General features: G+C 40.0%; 1 long non-coding RNA gene across 1 annotated transcript in view; it reads right to left on the reverse strand.

Moving 5' to 3' along the window:
* Positions 1-19,122, reverse strand: part of LOC132429851 (uncharacterized) — a 57,026-nt gene extending 37,904 nt beyond the window's left edge. The window contains exon 1 of the long non-coding RNA XR_009520397.1: positions 19,051-19,122. This is a non-coding gene — a long non-coding RNA (uncharacterized lncRNA). The remainder of the gene's footprint in view (positions 1-19,050) is intronic.
* Positions 19,123-19,226: the final 104 nt, after the last annotated feature.

Genomic DNA, 19,226 nt, shown 5'->3' on the forward strand with positions numbered 1-19,226 from the left:
AAAGGATCATACACCATGATCAAGTGGGATTTATCTCAGGGATACAAGGATTTTTCAATATCCACAAATCAATCAGTGTGATACACCACATCAACATATTGAAGAATAATAACCACATGATCATCTCAATAGATGCAGAAAAAGCTTTTGACAAAATTCAACATCCATTTAAGATTAAAAACTCCAGAAAGTGGGCATAGAGGGAACCTACCTAAACATAATAAAAGCTATATATGACAAACCCACAGCTAACATCATACTCAATGGTCAAAAGCTGAAAGCATTTCCTCTAAGATCAGTAACAAGACAAGGATGTTCACTCTTGCCACTTTTATTCAACATAGTTTTGGAAGTACTAGCCACAGCAATCGAAGAAGAAAAAGAAAGGAATCCAAATTGGAAAAGAAGAAGTAAAACTGTCACTATTTGCAGATGACATGATACTACACATAAAAAATCCTAAAGACGCTACCAGAAAACTACTAGAGCTCATCAGTGAATTTGGTAAAGTTCAGGTTACAAAATGAATACACAGAAATCTGTTGCATTTCTATACACTGACAACAAGAGATCAGAAAGAGAAATTCAAGAAACAATCCCAGGACTTCTCTGGTGGTCCAGTGGTTAAGACTCTGTGTTCCCAAAGCAGGGGGGGGTCCAGGTTCAACCCCTGGTCAGGGAACTAGATCCTGCATACCACAACTAAGAGCTCGCATGCCACAACTAAAGGTCCCACATGCCACAACTAAAGGTCCCACATGCCACAACTAAAGGTCCCGCATGCTGCAACTAAAGATCCTGCATGCCACAATGAAGATCCCACACGTGGCAATGAAGATCCCGTGTGCTGCGACTAAGACCCAGTGGAGCCAAATAAATAAATTAATTAAAAAATAAGAAACAATCCCACTTACAATCACATCAAAAAGAATAAAATACCTAGGAGAAAACCTACCTAAGGAGACAAATGGCCTATACTCTGAAAACTATAAGAGCACTGATGAAAGAAATTGAAGATGACACAAACAGATGGAAAGACATACCATGTTCTTGGATTGGAATTATCAATATTGCCAAAATGACTCTACTACCCAAGGCAATCTACAGATTCAATTCAATCCCTATCAAATTACCAATGGCATTTTTTCACAAAACTAGAACAAAAAATCTTAAAATCTGTATGGAGACACAAAATACCCCGAATAGCCAAAGCAATCTTGGGAAAGAAAAACGGAGCTGGAGGAATCAAGCTCCCTGACTTCATATTATACTACAAAGCTATAGTCATAAAAACAGTATGGTACTGGCTCAAAAACAGAAATATAGATCAATGGAACAGGATAGAAAGCCCAGAAATAAACCCACACACCTATGGTCAATTAATCTACGACAAAAGAGCCAAGATTATACAATGGTGGAATGACAGTCTCTTCAATAAATGTTGCTGGGAAAACCGGACAGCTACATGTAAAACAATGAAATTAGATGCAGCACATGGGCTCCTTAGTTGTGGCAGGTGAGCTTAGTTGTGGCATGCAAACTCTTAGTCGCAGCATGCATGTGGGATCTAGCCCCCTGACCAGGGATCAACCCCAGGCCCCCTGCATTGGCAGTGTGGAGTCTTATCCACTGTGCAACCAGGGAAGTCCCACCCCCACATATTTTAATTCTATCCTGTTTTCTAATACTCAACAAGCAATAGTGTTTTAAATAGTCAGTGTTTGCTTAGGTTTATTTATATATTTACCATATTGCCCTCCATTCTTTCTTGCACCTTACATCTTCTCTTTGGGATGACAAGCTTATGACTAAACCATGTCCCTTACAGTTTTCTTTTCTGAGGGTCTGCTGGAGGCCGTATCTCTGTTTTTGTTCATAGATAGTTATGTGATTTGTTTTGCCATGTAACTTAGAAAGAGTGTATTTTCAAAATTCAGTGACATTGCATAAAAGGGAATAAAATACCTTTTATTCCTTCATTCATCCATTATTTATAAGAACAACGTTTCCTAGTTCTTATATCAGAAAAAATGAAGGACAGAAATAAAATTGGTTGTAAAACCTATCTCAATAAGTAATACTGGGGGACTTCCCTGGTGGTCCAGTGGTAAATAATCTGCCTTCCAATGCAGGGGATATGGGTTTGATCCCTGGTTGGGGAATTAAGATCCCACATGGCGTGGGGCAACTAAGCCCGCACACCACACTGCTGAGCTTGCGTGCCTCAACAAGAGAGCCTACATGCCTCACACTATGGAGCCCACGTGCTCTGCACCCCACACGCCACAACTACAGAGCCTACGCACCCTGGAACCCACGCGCCACAACTAGAGAGAGAAAACGCGCACACCACAACTAGAGAGAAGCTCGGTGCCACAACAAAGAGTCCACGCACTGCAATGAAAAGTCCCACACGCCTCAACGAAGACCCCACATGCCTCAACGAAGACCCTGTGTGCTGCAACTAAGACCTGACACAGCCAAAAAAAACAAAAAACAAAATAAATAAATATTAAAAAGAAAAATAATACTGGGACTTTCCTGGTGGCACAGTGGTTAAGACTCCGCGCTCCCAATGCAGCGGGCCTGGGTTTGATCCCTGGTCAGGAAACTAGATCCCACATGTGGGCTGCAACTAAGAGTTTGCATGCCACTACTAAGGAGCCCGCAAGTTGCAACTAAGGAGCCCGCCTGCTGCAACTAACACTTGGTGCAACCAAATAAATATTTTTTTTAAATGAAATTAGAACATTTTTAACCCCAAACACAAAAATAAGCTCAAAATAGACTAAAGATCTAAATGTGAGACGAGACACTCTAAAACTCTTAGAGGAAAACATAGGCAGAACACTCTCTGACATAAATCACAGCAGTATTTTTTTCCATCCATCTCCCAGAGTAATGGAAATAAAAACAAAAATAAACAAATGGGACCTAATTAAACTCAAAAGCTTTTGCACAGCAAAAGAAACCATAGACAAGATGAAAAGACAACCCACTGATTCAGAGAAAATATTTTCAAATTATCTGACTAACAAGGGATTAGTCTCCAAAATTTACAAACAGCTCATGCAGCTTAATATCATCAAAGCAAACAACCCAATAAAAAAATGGGCAGAAGACCTAAATAGACATTTCTCCAAATAAGACATACAGATGGCCAATAGGCACATGAAAAGATGTTCAACATCACTAATTATTATAGAAATGCAAATCAAAACTACAATGAGGTATCACCTCACACCAGTCAAAATTGCTGTCATCAAAAAATCCACAAACAATAAATGCTGGAGAGGGTGTGGTGAGAAGGGAACCCTCCTACACTGTTGATGGGAATGTAAATTGGTACAGCCACTGGGGAGGGCAGTATGGAGGTTCCTTTAAAAACTAAAAATAGAGCTACCATATGATCTTGCAATCCCACTCCTGGGCATATATCCAGAGAAAAACATGGTCCAAAAGGATACATGTACCCCAGTGTTCATTGCAGCACTATTTACACTAGCCAAGACATGGAAGCAACGTAAATGTCCATTGACAGGAATGGATAAAGAAGACGTGGCACATATATACAATGGAATATTACTCAGCCATTAAAAAGAATGAAATAATGCCATTTGCAGCAACATGGATGGACCTAGAGATTGTCATACTAAGGGAAGTAAGTCGGGCAGAGAAAGGGAGATATATGATATCGTTTATATGCAGAATCTAAAAAGAAACGATACAGATGAACTTATTTACAAAACAGAAACAGGTTCACAGACTCAGAGAATGAACTTATGGTTACTGGGGGGAGGGTTGGGTGGAAGGGATAGTTAGGGAGTTTGGGATTGACATGTACACACTGCTATATTTAAAATGGACAACCAACAAGGACCTACTGTATAGCACAGGGATTATGCTCAATATTATATAACAACCTAAATGGGAAAAGAATTTGAAAAAGAATAAATACATATATAAAAAATAAAAATAAGAAAGGCAAAAAAGAAACAAAAAAAATTTGACAAGTTAGATAAAGTGGACAAATTCCTTGAATAGAAACTATCAGAGGTCACTGAAGAAAAAATAGATAACTTGAACTTTTGTTTTTTTTGTATATTTGGTTTTTATACTGTAACCTTGGTGAACATTCTAATCATTTTTTAATGGGTTCCTTGAGATCTTCTATATAAAAGATCATATCATTCACAAATAGGGAAAGTTTCACTTCTTCCTTTACAGTGTTGCTCCAGTTAGGACACCTAATACAATGTTGAAAAGCAGACTTCTTGTCTTCTTTCTGACTTTAGGAGGAAGCATCCAGTCTTTCACCTTTTAGTATTCCCTCAGCTGTGGGGTTGCCCCTCAGCGAAGTGGTATGCCCACAGTCACGCCGAGATGACAGTGGTTTTGGTAGAGTTGTCTTCCTGTCTTTCCTTGAACACACCTGGGGTTAAACTTCACTAATTTCCAGCCGATTGCTCTCTTGTTTTTAATTTATGCCTGGGCATAAATTTCTGTTCAGATTACTCCAATCAAGGCTCACTTGAAGGGATAGTTTCTGAGGTCAGTGTTCGATATTTGTTCTGACTCCAGGGGGGTTTCTCCTGCTGCCTTATTTCTGGTTCTCTTTCGAAAATTAACCAGCCTACAGTTTAGCATGTATCTTGAATCTCCTTCCAAATGTTTTTCACCAAAACATGCACTGTCCTTGTGAATCCTCTTAGGCTTGGTCTTCTCCATGCTCTGCTGTAAATGAAGTCAGTTCCTTCTGAAAGAGATTAGTAGTTATCTTTTTGTCCGGCTCAGCGGCCATGGCTCACGGGCCCAGCCACTCCGCGGCACGTGGGATCCTCCCGGACCGGGGCACGAACCCGTGTCCCCTGCATCGGCAGGCAGACTCTCAACCACTGCGCCACCAGGGAAGCCCTGTTGGAAGATTTTTAATCACAGTTTAAATTTCATTACTTGTGATTGGTCTGTTCATATTTTCTATTTATTCCTGGTTCAGTCTTGGAAGGTTATACCTTTCTAAGAGTTTGTCCATTTCTTCCAGGTTGTCCATTTTATTGGCTTGTAGTAGTCTCTTATGATGCTTTGTATTTCTGCGGTGTCCGCTGTAACTTCTCCTTTTTCATTTCTAATTTTATTGATTTGAGTCCTCTCCCTCTTTTTCTTGATGAGACTGGCTAATGGTTTATCAATTTTGTTTAACTTCTCAACGAACCAGCTTTTAGTTTGATTGATCTTTGCTATTGTTTTCTTTGTTTCTATTTCATTTATTTCTGCTCTGATCTTTATGATTTCTTTCCTTCTACTAACTTTAGGTTTTGTTTGTTCTTCTTTCTCTAGTTCCTTTAGGTGTAAGTTTAGATTGTTTATTTGAGATTTTTCTTGTTTCTTGAGGTAAGCTTGTATTGCTATAAACTTCCCTCTTAGAACTGCTTTTGCTGCATCCCATAGGTTTTGGATCATAATGTTTTTGTTGTAATTTGTCTCTAGGTTCTGATTTTTTAATTTCCTCTTTGATTTCTTCAGTGATCTCTTGGTTATTTAGTAACATATTGTTTAGCCTCCATGTGTTTGTGTTTTTTACATTTTTTTCCCTGTAATTCATTTCTAATCTCATAGTATTGTGGTCGGAAAAGGTGCTTGATATGATTTCAATTTTCTTAAATTTACCAAGGCTTGATTTGTGACCCACAATGTGATCTACCCTGGAGAATGTTCCATGTGCACTTGAGAAGTGTAACCTGCTGTTTTTAGATGGAATGTCAGTTAAATCTATCTGGTCTATTGTGTCATTTAAAGCTTGTGTTTCCTTATTAATTTTCTGTCTGGATGATCTGTCCATTGGTGTAAGTGAGGTGTTAAAGTCCCCCACTATTATTGTGTTACTGTTGATTTCCTCTTTTATAGCTGTTAGCAGTTGCCTTATGTATTGAGGTGCTCCTATGTTGGGTGCATATATATTTATAACTGTTATATCTTCTTCTTGGATTGATCCCTTGATCATTATGTAGTGTCCTTCCTTGTCTCTTGTAACATTCTTTATTTTAATGTCTATTTTATCTGATATGAGTATTGCTACTCCAGCTTTGATTTCCATTTGCATGGAATATCTTTTTTCATCCCCTCACTTTCAGTCTGTATGTGTCCCTAGGTCTGAAGTGGGTCTCTTGTAGACATCATATAGATGTGTTTTGTTTTTGTATCCATTCAGCCAGTCTGTGTCATTTGGTTGGAGCATTTAATCCATTCATGTTTAAGGTAATTATTAATAGGTATGTCCCTATTACCATTTTCTTAATTCTTATGGGTTTGTTCTTGAAGGTCCTTTTCTTCTCTTGTGTTTCCCACTTAGAGAAGTTCCTTTAGCATTTGTTGTAGAGCTGGTTTGGTGGTGCTGAATTCTCTTCGTTTTTGCTTGTCTGTAAAGCTTTTGATTTCTCCATCGAATCTGAATGAGATCCTTGCCGGTAGAGTAATCTTGGTTGTAGGTTCCTCCCTTTCATCACTTTAAGTATATCATGCCACTCCCTTCTGGCTTGTAGAGTGTCTGCTGAGAAATCAGCTGTTAACCTTATGGGAGTTCCCTTGCATGTTATTTGTCTTTTTTCCCTTGCTGCTTTCAATAATTTTTCTTTGTCTTTAATTTTTGTCAATTTGATTACTGTGTGTCTCGGCATGTTTCTACTTGGGTTTATCCTACCTGGGACTCTCTGCATTTCCTGGACTTGGGTGGCTATTTCCTTTCACACGTTTGGGAATTTTTTTACTATAATCTCTTCAAATTATTTTCTCGGGTCCTTTCTCTCTTTCTTCTCCTTCTGGGACCCCTATAATGTGAATGTTGTTGCATTTAATGTCCCAGAGGCCTCTTAGGCTGTCTTCATTTCTTTTCATTCTTTTTTCTTTATTCTGTTCCACAGCAGTGAATTCCACCATTCTGTCTTCCAGGTCACTTATCCGTTCTTCTGCCTCAGTTATTCTGCTATTGATTCCTTCTAGTGTAGTTTTCATTTCAGTTATTGTATTGTTCATCTCTGTTTGTTTGTTCTTTAATTCCTGTAGGTCTTTGTTAAACATTTCTTGCATCTTCTCGATCTTTGCCTCCATTGTTTTTCTGAGGTCCTGGATCATCTTCACTATCATTATTCTGAATTCTTTTTCTGGAAGGTTGCCTATCTCCACTTCATTTAGTTGTTTTTCTGGGGTTTTATCTTGTTCCTTCATCTGGTACAAAGTCCTTTGCCTTTTCATTTTGTCTGTTTTTCTGTGAATGTGGTTTTCCTTCCACAGGTTGCAGAATTGTAATTCTTCTTGCTTCTGCTGTCTGCCCCCTCCATACAGTAACTCTTATGTTTAACTTTTTGAGGAACTGCCAAATTGTTTTCCAAAGTGATTGCACTCTTTTACATTCCCACCAGCAACATATGAGGGTAAAATTCTCCACATCCTCAAACAAGTATTGTTTTAAATATTATTTTAAATTAGCATACTTTACTTAACATAGGGAGAAACATTAGTCCAATACTCTGTAAATGACAATAGTACTTCTGATGGATTTGTATTAAATCCTCTGCTAAATACCAGAAATAATGACCCTATCAAAACAACAGTCTGTTCAAAACATATTACAAAGCTACAGTAATCAGAGAGTGTGGTATTGGCATAAAAACAGATACATAGGGCTTCCTTGGTGGCACAGTGGTTGAGAGTCCGCCTACCAATGCAAGGGACATGGGTTCGTGCCCTGGTCTGGGAAGATCCCACATGCCGCAGAGCAGTTGGGCCCATGAGTCATGCCTGCTGAGCCTGTGCGTCTGGAGCCTGTGCTTCACAACGGGATAGGCCACAACAGTGAGAGGCCTGCGTACTGCAAAACAAACAAAAACAAAAACACAACAACAAAAACAGAAACATAGACAAATGGAATAGAATAGAGAGCCCAGAATTAAACCCTGTGTATATGGTCAAATGATCTTTGCAAGGGTGCCAAGACCATACAGTGGGGAAGGATTTACCTTCAATAAATGATGCTGGGAAAACTGTATATCCATATGTGAAATAATGAAAATGGACCCTTACCTTACACTATATACAAAAAGTAACTCAAATGAGTTAAAGATCTAAACATAAGACCTAAAACTATAAAATTCCTAGAAGAAAACATACAGGAAGCGTTTCATGACATCAAATGTGACAATGACATCTTGACTATAATACTAAAAGTACAGGCAAGAAAAGTAGACAAATGGGAATCTATCGAACTTAAAATTTTTTCTGCAAATAAAAGGAAACAATCAACAAAGTGAAAAGGAAACCTGTAGAATGGGGAAAATAATTGCAAATTATATATCTAATAAGGGGTTAATATCCAGAATGTATAAAGAACTCCTACAACTCAACAACAACAAGCAACCCAATTAAAAAATGGTCAAAGGACTTGAATAGTCATTTCTTCCTACACAAATGGCCAAGAAGCACCTGAAAAAATGCTCAACATCATTGATCAACTGCGAAATGCAAATCAAAGTTACAAGGTATCATCTCATACTCATTAGGATGGCCAAAATTAAAAAAAAAAAAAGCAAATAACACATGTTGATGAGGATATGGAGAAACCGGAACACTTGCATACTGTTGGTGGAAATGTAAGATGGTGTAGCCATTATGAAAAACAGTATGGAAGTTCCTCAAAAACTTAGAATTACCATATGATCCAGTAATCCCACTTCTTGGTTTATAGCCAAAAAGTTGAAAGCAGGATTTCAAAGAGGTCATTGCAGTATATTTACAATAGCCAAGAAGTGGAAGTAGCCCAAATGTCCACTGACAGATGAATGGATGTTGAAAATATACATACAATGTAATATTATTCAGCCTTAAAAAAGGAGGAAATCCTGTTACATGCTTCAACATGGAAGAACCCTGAGAACATTTTGCTGAGTGAAATAAGCCAGTTGTAAAAGAAAAAATACTGCATAATTCCACTTATATGAGATATCTAAAACAGTCAAATTTCTGGAAATAGAAAGTAGAATGGTAGTTGCCAGGGGCTGCAAGTAAAGGGAAATGAGGAGCAGTTGTTTGATGGGTACAGGGTTTTAATTTTGCAAGATTAAAACATTCTACAGATCTGTTATACAACAGTATGAATATAGTTAACACTATGATACTGCACACTTAAAAATGGTTGAGGGTAAACTAATACTGTGTGTTTTTTGCCAGAATTTTAAATTTTTTTTAATATTTGGAAAACAAAACTGCCATCTCTTCCCACCACCCTTAGCTTATCACTTTGGTCATCAATTATAAAAGGTCTTGAGTTTGACATATTGATACATAAGTTGAATTCTTGGAAGATTTCCTCTAATTCTTTAACCTTGATTTTGAAAGTGTGGATACCCTCACTGTCCATAATTGCCCAAGCTAGAAATACTAGGAATCATCTTTGACTCTTCTCTTCTCTTCTCTGACCATGTGTAATCGTCCACCTAGCTCTGTATATTCACTGAGCACTATACATGTCCATTAGTGGGTGCTCAAGAAATACATGTAGAAGGAAGGAAGGGATCTGTTAAATCTTCCCTTTTTTTCCTTCTATTTCTCCTTCAGTAAAAACTAAGTACTATTTTAGTTCTCATATCTGTATCTTTCATGGCTTCACTGGTCTCCTTACTTCTAGATTCTTAACCCTTCAATCTTATCTCTACACACTCAGCAGAAACTGGCTTCCTGATCACCTAAGACCCCTCATGATGTAGCCTACCTTATATTTCTCATGTAATCTCCCTTCAGCTCTCCCATCTTTACTCTTATGGACCCTACTCTGTAGCCCTACAGAGCTTTTCATTGCTGAGTACGCCATTTTAAGCATGTTATCATGCTTTTACTTATGATATTTCTTCTGCACGACTGGAAGTCCTCTACTTCCTCCTCTATCAGGTAAACATCTTTAAATGCTCAACTTTAACACAGACCCACAGGGAAGCCTTCTATTTTCCTTCAGACAGAGTCTGATCTTTCTTCTTCTGTGGTCACAGAGAACTCTGCAAATGCTTCTATTATAACACTACTCACACGGCCATGGAATTATTTCTAAACATCTTAGTTGTTCCCACTTGATGGAACTTAAAAATAGGAACAGTGTGCTATTTCCCTTTGTATATAACAATCCTAGCACACTACTAGCAATGTATTATTTTCTTGATAAATATTTATGTACTTCCAACTTTGAACCTAAAGTGTATTGCTTGGGGGAGGAAGGAAATAAAGTGTATTGTTTGCAGACAGCATACAGTTGGATCATGTTTTTTTGTTTGTTTGTTTGTTTTGGCCATACCATGTGGCTTAGGGGATCTTAGTTCCCCTACTAGGGATTGAACCTGGGCCCTCGGCAGTGAAAGCAGAGTCCTAACCACTGGACCACCAGGGAATTCCCTTGATTGGACTTTTTAATCCATTCATGTTTATTGTCTTTACTGATAAAGTAGGATTTCCTTCTGTCATTTTTCCATTTGTTTTCTAAATGCTTCATGTCTTTTTTATTCCTCTATTCCTTCATTATTGCCTTCTTTTGTGTTAAAATAGGTACTTTATAGTGTGCCATGTTAATTCTCTTTGTTGTTTTACTACATATTTTTTGAGTTATTTTCTTAGTGGTGCTCTGGAGATTATAACTGACATCTTAATGTAAAATAATCTAATTCAGATTAATAGCAACTTAATTTAAATAATAAAATATTTGCTCCAGTTTAGCTGTGTTCCCTCCCCCTCCCTTGTATTATTACTGTCATATAAATTCCATCTTTATATATTAAAAGCCCATCAGTACCGTTTTATAACTATTACTTTATGCATTTGTCTTTTTCTTTTTTGGTCACACTGCATGGCTTGCAGGATATCAGTTCCCCAACCAGGGATTGAACCCAGGCCACAGCAATGAAGGTACAGAATCCTAAGCACTAGACCACCAGGGAACTCCCACAGTTGTCTTTTAAAATTGGGAGAATAGAAGAGTGACAAACAAAAATATATTTACATATTTTTTATACTTACCTATGTATTTAACCTTACCTGTGCTCTTCATTAATTTATGTGGACTTGAGTTCCTGTCTAGTGTCATTTCATCTCAGCCTGATGAAGTATTTCTTTTTAAAAAAATTATATATTTATTTATTTATTGGCTGCGTTGGGTCTTCGTTGCTGTGCGCAGGCTTTTCTCTAGTTGCGGCAAGTGGGGGCTACTCTTCATTGCAGTGAATGGGCTTCTCATTGCGGTGGCTTCTCTTGTTGTGGAGCACAGGCTCTAGGTGCACAGGCTTCAGTAGTTGTGGCACATGGGCTCAGCAGTTGTGGCTCGCGGCCTGTAGAGCGCAAGCTCAGTAATTATGGCACACGGGCTTAGTTGCTCGGTGGCATGTGGGATCTTCCCGGACCAGGGCTCGAACTCGTGTCCCCTGCATTGGCAGGTGGATTCTTAACCACTGCGCCACCAGGGAAGTCCCTGATGAAGTATTTCTTGTAAGACAGTTCTGCTAGTGACAGTTCTCTCAGTTTTTGTTTATCTGAGAATGTCTTAATTTCTCTTTCATTTGAAGTATAGTTTTACCGGATATAAAACTTTTGGGTGATAGTCTCTTTCTTTCAGCACTTTGAAATATGCTGTCCCTCTGCACTTCAAGATTTCTGTGGAGAAGTCATCTGTTAACCAAATTGAGTATCCCTTACTGTTTTTAAGAGCCTCTTTTTGTTTTTAACTTTTGACAGTTTGATGATGATTGCCTAGGTTTGGATTTCTTTGACTTTACCTTCTAGGAGTTTGCTGAGATTTTTGAATGTGTTGATTTAGATTTTTCATCAGATTAAGAAAGTTGTTTGGTCATTAGTTCTTCAAATATTCTTTCTGCCATTTCAGTAAACAAAGGATGTTGCAGCCATAAAGTTATCAGCCACTGCAGCTGTCCCTGATGGTACACCCTGATGGGAATTCAGGATGGAAAAAAACAGGTTGCTGCCACCAAGCCATCAGCCACTGTAGCTGCCCACCCCCCACTCCCATGGTGTGCCCTGAGGGTAATTCAGGATGGAGAAAAGCAGGGTACTGGCCCTAGGTAGCTAAGATGTATGTCATGGGTATAATTTCAATGAGCAGAGACTCTTGTATCTTCCCATACATAGAAAAGCACTAAAATCATTAACTTGAGATGTCTGTTTTTTGTAATTAGCAATAATCTTTTTTTTTTTAATGTATTTATTTATTTATTTTTGGCTGCATTGGGTCTTCGTTGCTGCACACGGGCTTTCTCTAGTTGCAGTAAGTGGAGGCTACTCTTTGTTGTGGTGCACAGCCTTCTCATTGTAGTGGCTTCTCTTGTTGTGGAGCATGAGCTCTAGGCACGCAGGCTTCAGTAGTTGTGGCGCACAGGCTCAGTAGTTGTGGCACGCAGGCTCAGTAGTCATGACTCATGGGCTTAGGTGCTCCGCGGCATGTGGGATCTTCCCAGACCAGGGCTCAAACCTGTGTCCCCTGCATTGGCAGGCAGGTTCTTAACCACTGTGCCACCAGGGAAGCCCAGCAATAATCTTTTGATGTTCAACTAAATTTTTTTTTTCCCAGCAAAAACTCCTATATATCCTGGCAACTCTCTTACCTCTTTGGAACAGTTCCTCAGAGTTATCTGAGAGGCTACTATCCTGGGCTATAGACCTCAGTAAGTAGGCCAAATAAAACATAATTCTCAACTTTTAGGTTGTGCAGGTTTTTTTCTGTCAACAGGTGTTTCAGGGACTTCCCTGGCAGTCCAGTGGTTAAGACTCCGTGCTCCCACTGCAGAGGGCACTAGAGGGCACTGATTTGATCCCTGGTCAGGAAACTAAGATCCCACATGCCGTGTTGTGGGCCAAAAATAAATAAATAAATAAATAAATAATAATCGTCCCCATGCATACAAAGATATGTACACATTTATATGATCCCATGTGCTACTTCCAGATCCTTACCTGGCAGTGCAGAACTAACTGCTGCTGACTCTTCAAGATTGTTTTTGGGACTTCCCTGGTGGCCCAGTGGTAAAGAATCCGCCTTCCAATGCAGGAGACGCGGGTTCAATCCCTGGTCGGGGAACTAAGATCCCACAGGCCACAGGGCAACTAAGCCTGCGTGCCACAACTACAGAACCCATGCACTACTGAGCCTGCGTGCCTCAACTAGAGAGAAGCCTGAGCACCGCAACTAACATTTGACACAGCCATATATGAAAAAAATATATAAATAAATAAATTTAATTTTAAAAAAGATTGCTTTCACTTGTACTTTCCTTTGAAAATAAAATCCTCTAAAACACAAAACAAAACAAAAACAGTTGTTTCAAATTAGACTTTTTGCCTTATAATTTCCCAATGTTTCAAGGGGAACCATTCTTTCTAGGATTCACTGTCTAGTGCCATAATTTCCCTGGATCTTAATTATGGGATTTCATCATTTATCCATTCAAAAAACACCAGAATGGCAGGTAAGAGTCTTTGTTTACTGAAATGGCAGGCAACATTCTTTGTCCACACACATCTCAAGCAGTGATGATAATTTGATGTCTGCAGTATCTTGCTATTTGGGGTAATGCCTTTTGGTTTTGAAAACAAAAAGGAACTCCCAGAAGAAAAAGCAGCTAAGTGGTGACAAATTGAGCGTACTGCTTAAAGCTCTCAGGTACATTTGTAGTCAGCACAAAGTTTTTCAATCCTAAATATAAGCCTCACTGATGATCTATTCTAGCAGTCCCCAAATCTAGCTACAACCTGAAATCATTTAGGGAGCTTATTTCCAAGTGCAAAAGAGATTGAACACTTTTGTACACATCTTACAGGTAATTATTGAATTATATACTCTTGGACTTCCAGGCACCAGTTTATAACAGGCTGCTGCCAAACTACAACTGAAAAGGCCAAAGGAACTAAAAAACAAGGGAAAAATCTGCATCAATAAGTAGATAGGATCCAAATGCTCCAAACTTAAAAAAAAAATTCTGGGTGTTGAACGAGACCAGACTGAAGAAAAATAACGCCAGAGATGACATTCAACTTCTCTTCCAAAAACAAAAACAAAAACAAAAACCAGAATGGTGGTATGGTAAGTAAATAAAGGAGATCTTGGTAGAATCCAACTATCAACCTCTAATTCGGTGGAATAAAGAGTGGCAGAAAGGGAGTTCCCTGGAGGTCCAGTATTTAGGACTTGGCACTTTCACTGCCATGGCCCTGGGTTCAATCCCTGGTCGGTGAACTAGGATCCTGCAAGCCACGTGATGTAGCCAAAGGGGGGTGGGGTGGCAGAAAGAATAAGGTCACAAGACTTTAGGGGAGCAGTCCAACTGAAGGCCACATTTAAAAGGCCTTTGAAAGCCACAGCAGTTGGAAATCCTCAGGGTAAGCACGCCCACACCAAACATAAGCCCGCAGGTGATGTGGTATTTCCCCACCTAGGAGGAAATTGCAATAGGAAAGACACGGAATACAGTCACACAATCTATGTGGAATGGGAGCTGGACCAAATAAAAAGTTAGGAAGCTGACCCTCGTACAGATATTTCACCAAACACAAAAAAGAAACTCTCAGGATGTTGGATTATGGACCTAGTCATGCATATTTACAACAGGAGCTCTCCCACTTAAAGATTGGAGAGGACATACTCAACCACACGACAGTGTGTAATGTGGCGATCCAAGGAGGATCTCCTTCCTTTGTTTTTAAGCAAATGTTAGACTTAAATAGACCTCTTTTCTTTCAAGAATGAAAAAATACTGAAAAAACTCAAAATGGAACCTATGGGACAATTCTGCAATGTAAATAAGAGAACTTAACAGCAAGGTGGAGTCTATTTTTTATTCTTTAATTCACCAAGTATTCATTGAATGTCTATTGTGTGCCAAGCACTGTTCTAGGTACTTGGGATATATTGATGAATCTTAACCACATGGAGATTACACTGGGGGAGAGGGAAGAAACAGACACTAAACATAGATTTTTAGAAGTTAGTACATGTATTAGAAAAGGATAAGAAATCTGGAAAAGAGAAAAAGACCAAGATAAGGAGGGTCTGGATTGCTGAGGGATAAGTATGACAGATGAGGTCATGACAGCAGTATTTAAATAGGATTGTTAAGGAAGTCCTCATCGAGAAGGTGACGTTTAAACCAAAACTTGAATACAGGAGAGTTAGCTGTGGGTTTATTTGGGAAAAGAGCATTGCAGGCAGAGTGAACAACTGTACAGAGACCCCCTAAGGTAGGAATGTGACTGATGTGTTAATAGAACAGGTAGAAACTAGTGTGGCTGGAATGGAATGATGGGTAGCCTTTGCAGAGGTTTAATCTGTGGCATAATCTTACTTATGGTTTAAGGACTATTCTAGCCGCTCTGTTAAAAGAGACTGAAAAGGGTGGGGCAAAGAGAAAAGCAAGAAGACCAATTAGGAAGCTACTATAGTAACCCAGGTAAGAGGTGGTAGCGATTCAGGCCAGAGTAGTAGGAATGGAGGTATTGGGACATGGTCATATTCTGGACATATTTTGAAAATAGAGCCAACAGATTTCCTCATGAATTGGGTGGGTGTATAGTGAGAGAAAAGGAGTTAAGGATGACTCCAAGATATTTGGCCTGAGCTATTATAGAGCTGGAGCTGCTATTAACTTAGCTGGAGAAATTTGTGTGGAAGAGATTTTGAGGGGAAAGATCAGGAGTTTGGTTTTGGACATGTTAAGTTTGGGATGCCTACCGGACATCCAAGTGGAGATGTAGAGCTGGCAGTCAGATAAATGAGGCTGCAGTTTTAATGAAATGTTTACAGTAGAGATATGATTTGGGGAGCCTTCAAATGGTTTTTTAAAACACGAGGCTGGCTGAAGGAGTGAATGATAGAGAAGAGGACAAAGCCTGAACTCTGGGACACCTGAACATTATTAGTAGCAGGGAGAAGAGGAGGAATCAGAGGAAGGGAGATGGAGGAATAACAACCAGCGAGACAGGGGAAATATTCAGTGTCATGGGCTGGAAACCAAGTAGTCAGCTTTATAAATTGTGTATCAGATCTTTTCTAGAAAACAGGTTTCAATTCCTTTCTGTTTTCAGTGGCCTCCTCCTCATTTCCCCAACCGTTTGGCCACCGAAAACACAAATAGTCCACTACAACAATTTTGGGGAGGGGGAGCCTTGGTTAAGATATGAGCCTAAAGTTTGATTTAGCCAAAATTTGAGGTGAAAATTTAAAAATTACACTTTCCATGTTTTAATAGTGAAAAAATGGCACTAAATTGCTACCTTAATAACAAAGTTTTTTCAAAAACTCCAAAAGATTTTTATTCATTATTTTTTTACATTTCTAGATTTACATTTCTAGTTTCCACTGCTAGAGAAAATGGTAGTGCTGGTTGTTTGTTTGGGGGTGATTTAGTGTGTGTGTGTGTGTGTGTGTGTGTGTGTGTGTATGCAGGATTGCACCAGAACAGTTGTTTCCTGCCTCTAAACTGGCTTAGACAAGTTAGACCAAGCGAAGTTTTCCCATATGCTAAACATAATATTGACCTGACACACTTGTTTAATAATCAATAAAAATGATTTTAAAGCACTCTGTTAAAAAAAACTGTGCAAAGATTACTTAGTTGCATGCCGTTTTATAGTAGTTTTATAGAACAGAAAGAAAGAGGCTGCAGGCTGTGCAGCAGTGCACTACGTTCATCCAGAAAGGGACGAAATTTCCTTTCATGTCATAAACTGATTGTGACACTTCTAGATATGAAAGAGATTTTTAATGTTTTTTTAACTAGAGGCTCCTAAACATTAAATTTGGGGAATTCCCTGCTGGTCCAGTGGTTAGGACTCCACGCTTTCACTGCTGAGGGCGTGGGTTCAAAACGTGGTCGAGGAACTAAGATCCTGCAAGCCCCATGGCGTGGCCAAAACAAAAACAAACAAACAACAACAACAAAATTAAAGTTTTAAAAGCATGAAGCTGATATTTTTAAAAGCTCTGTATTTTAATGAGGATAATCATTACTATATAAGACATATACTATGTGCCCAACACGACAGATACTGAAAGAAATCTGAGAGGTTAAGATATTCTCCCTGCCCTGAACAGTTTTCCAACTTTGCTAGGCGATCAAGAGGTGTGTGCTGAAATAATTAGGTAGTATCAGTACGATGGGGCCATAAAACAGTAATGTATTTGATAAATGTCATGGGTCTGTAGGGAAGGAATATATCAGTGTAGTCTGGAAAAATCTGTCCAGAAAAGAAGGTGGGATTTGAATTAGGCCTCCAAGATACATAGAATGCGGACAAGTAAAAGAGAGCATTTCACCAGGTAAGATAGACAAAGACAGCACAAGCTGGTAAAAATTCTTTGAAATGTTATATAAATCATCAAAATAGTCACTGAGGTCACCTGCCTTTTTCAAAAGACCCAATATTAGTGTTTGTCAAGATTTGCTTTCAGAAATAAGATGAGCTTTTTTTTCCCCAAGTAGTGAGGATGGACTTGTGTGTTCATTCAGTTACACAGCATGGGGTAGACTAAAGTTAATTGGCCTACTGAGTACCTGAAACCCGTCCTAAATTGTATCTTATCTCTGAGATACAGTAGTCAACTGAGTAGTCAACTGAGAAATGACAAAGGAAAATTCCTTGAATAGAGGTGCGGTTGGGTTTTACTACCACCAGGGGGAGAGAGCGCATTAAAAAAAAGGACAACCCTGGCAACCGTTTCTAAATCTTAGGAGCAGCAATGGCCCACGTCTAACCCACTAAACTGGGGGCCCTAGGGTCGCAATTTCTTGGTATGTGCTCTTTGAAATAACCACGTTTGTATTCTTCTTAGCATTTTGAAGCAACTACGTGTAGGAGCTTCCTCCAATAAGCTAAGTAATGAACTCCCATTTAAAAATCATTCTGAGGCTTCCCTGGTGGCACAGTGGTTAAGAATCCGCCTGCCAATACAGCGGACACGGGTTCGAGCCCTGGTCCAGGATGATCCCACATGCCATGGAGCAACTAAGCTCATGCGCCACAGCTACTGAGCCTGCGCTCTAGAGCCTGCGCGCCACAAACCCTGAGCCCTTGCGCCACAACTATAGAAGCCCACACGCCTACAGCCCGTGCTCCACAACAAGAAAAGCCACCGCAATGAGAAGCCTGCACACCGTAACAAAGAGTAACCCCCACTCACCACAACTAGAGGAAGCCCACACGCAGCAATGAAGACCCAATGCAGCCAAAAGTAAAATAAATAAATTTTTTAAAAAAACATTCTGGTTTAACCTGATCAAGCAGGCATCCTCCTTCTAAGAAGACATTTATTATATGTACCAAAGGTTTAACATGATTGCAAAATCCCCAAATTTGAAAAAAAAAAAAAGAGCGGGAGGTGGTTAAGTATCTGACAATTGAATTATCGGTCTCTTACGCCACTCATCTTTTCAGAGGTACCCCAGCGCTGGATCCCTGGATTCCCTGTTTTCAAATTCCCCTTAACAGCCCCCTTCCCTTCTTTCCTAACTCTGTCCCTACCCACCTGACCCAGAGTTACTTTGGAGGCCGCACCGATTTCCTTGGCAGCCAGCCCCAAGGCCAGCCAGCTGCCCTCCTGACTGTGACCTCTAGACATTGCTCTCCTGAAACAGATAAAGATTTGTTCTTTACAGGTGGGGATGCGTGAAAAACTCGAGGCACTTATCACCGTGACATAATTTTAAGCACTTATGTTCCAGACCCAACAACTAAAATACATGAATTGGTTCCTGTAATCTTCATTAGAAAAATTCCGCGAAGCGGATACTAATACTGCCCTCGCGTCACAGGTGAGGACACAGAAGCCCAAGACAGTTAAACAGCTGGCCGAGCCCCAGACCTAATCCACGGCGGGACGCGCTTTGTACCCAGCTGGTCTGAGCCTGCCGCGCGCATATCTCTGCCTGCGCGTGGGCTGTGCCGACGGCGGGGGTGGGATGCGGGCAGAGTGCGGCCGGCGCGGACTCGCAGGGCGCAGCACCCCGAAATACTTCCCACCTGGCTGTCTCGAAGGCGGGGTCCGCACCTTTTCCTCGCCCGCGGGGCCTCAGGTTACAGTCGGCCCCGGCCTGCACGTGACCGGCGGCATGCGGCGCGCAGCGGCCGATCACAGGGCGGGGATTGGGCCTGGCGGGAGCCCCGCCCCATCCCGGGCCAGTTAACTGGCGGCCGCT

The sequence above is a fragment of the Delphinus delphis genome, chromosome 8 (genome assembly GCF_949987515.2).
Source record: "Delphinus delphis chromosome 8, mDelDel1.2, whole genome shotgun sequence".
Taxonomy (NCBI): Eukaryota; Metazoa; Chordata; class Mammalia; order Artiodactyla; family Delphinidae; genus Delphinus; species Delphinus delphis.